Genomic DNA, 236 nt, shown 5'->3' with positions numbered 1-236 from the left:
GCCAATGCCGGAGCCTCGCGCGCGGCCAGGGACCCAGGCGCAGCCTCCCCGGGCCGCAGAAGCCGCAGGCGCCACCGCCCCGCGCCCCCTTCTTTGGGTTCAGCTCCGCCGCCGCGGCCCCGCCGAGCGCCCCGACCGCAGGCGGGAGATGGGCGCGCCCAGCTCTGCGCTCCTGGGCGCTGGCGGCGGCGGCCAAGACTCGAGGTTTAAGTTTCCGGGACCGCGCTGCTCCCCAC

The 236-nt window shown here is 77.5% G+C and overlaps 1 protein-coding gene across 8 annotated transcripts in view; it reads right to left on the bottom strand.

The window, feature by feature from the left end:
• Window positions 1-230, bottom strand: part of TMEM44 (transmembrane protein 44) — a 32,336-nt gene extending 32,106 nt beyond the window's left edge. For all 8 annotated transcript variants that reach the window (XR_001518171.2, XR_003044075.1, XM_015600197.2 and 5 more), the window contains exon 1: window positions 2-230. The gene's annotated coding sequence lies outside the window, so the exon portion shown is untranslated. The remainder of the gene's footprint in view (window position 1) is intronic.
• Window positions 231-236: the final 6 nt, after the last annotated feature.

Source organism: Pteropus alecto, unplaced genomic scaffold (genome assembly GCF_000325575.1).
Source record: "Pteropus alecto unplaced genomic scaffold, ASM32557v1 scaffold311, whole genome shotgun sequence".
NCBI classification, from domain to species: domain Eukaryota; kingdom Metazoa; phylum Chordata; class Mammalia; order Chiroptera; family Pteropodidae; genus Pteropus; species Pteropus alecto.
The sequence above is the reverse complement of the archived record's forward strand: the minus strand, read 5'-3'. Positions and strand labels throughout refer to the sequence as shown.